The sequence below is a fragment of the Anopheles nili genome (genome assembly GCF_943737925.1).
Source record: "Anopheles nili chromosome X unlocalized genomic scaffold, idAnoNiliSN_F5_01 X_unloc_35, whole genome shotgun sequence".
In the NCBI taxonomy this organism is placed as follows: domain Eukaryota; kingdom Metazoa; phylum Arthropoda; class Insecta; order Diptera; family Culicidae; genus Anopheles; species Anopheles nili.
The window spans coordinates 28,765-30,000 of NW_026525495.1; positions in this window are offsets into that span (position 1 = coordinate 28,765).

The window sequence follows — 1,236 nt, forward strand, 5'->3', positions numbered from 1 at the left end:
TTCGCATGATAGTCCACCTCGACCCATGTCGACCCTTGCGCGACCCCGACCTTCAGGATTTTGCTCTACGGAAGGGGGTCTACTTGTGCGCAACCCCGACCTTCAGGATTTTGCTCTACGGAAGGGGGTGCACAAAAGTGTTCGTAATCAACCTCGGATTGTACTTTTCATCATCTAGGGGCACCGTAGGGACCGAAAAAAGTGGTTTCGCATGATAGTCCACCTCGACCCATGTCGACCCTTGCGCGACCCCGACCTTCAGGATTTTGCTCTACGGAAGGGGGTGCACAAAAGTGTTCGTAATCAACCTCGGATTGTACTTTTCATCATCTAGGGGCACCGTAGGGACCGAAAAAAGTGGTTTCGCATGATAGTCCACCTCGACCCATGTCGACCCTTGCGCGACCCCGACCTTCAGGATTTTGCTCTACGGAAGGGGGTCGACTTGTGCGCAACCCCGACCTTCAGGATTTTGCTCTACGGAAGGGGGTGCACAAAAGTGTTCGTAATCAACCTCGGATTGTACTTTTCATCATCTAGGGGCACCGTAGGGACCGAAAAAAGTGGTTTCGCATGATAGTCCACCTCGACCCATGTCGACCCTTGCGCGACCCCGACCTTCAGGATTTTGCTCTACGGAAGGGGTCCTCTCTGTACAAGGTTTAGGGGTACATTTTCACCCAAAAACCACTATCGCCCAACCGAAACAACTCCTCGACATGTGTCTTCTCTGTGAATTTGGCCCCGATCTGACGAGAAGTTTTCGAGATATGCCCCTCTGAAGGTACATATTGGGACTTAGCCGATTTTCACCCATTGCGGTGTCTATGGGGTGTTGGGAATCGCTCTACCGACCAGCCGGTTGGAGATATCGAGTTGCGGTCTTCGGCGCGTTTGCTCAACTCCGTAATGCCCACTTTTCGTCCATACACACAACACCTCGCAGAGTTCTCCTTCTGCCAGATATAGCGCGTGCCCCTTTGTTCGTGCACCATTTTGGCCCGTTTTTCGCACATCGCTTCGAAACCATGCGTTCGACGGTTTTGCGTCCCAAGCACCGATGTTAGAACACCACCGTGGCTAACTTTCGTCCATATACGCCAACTCCGTGCAATGTCTCCATCACCCTGTTTTTGGGTGAAAACCCATTTCAGGGACTTAGCCGATTTTCACCCATTGCGGTGTCTATGGGGTGTTGGGAATCGCTCTACCGACCAGCCGGTTGGAGATATCGAG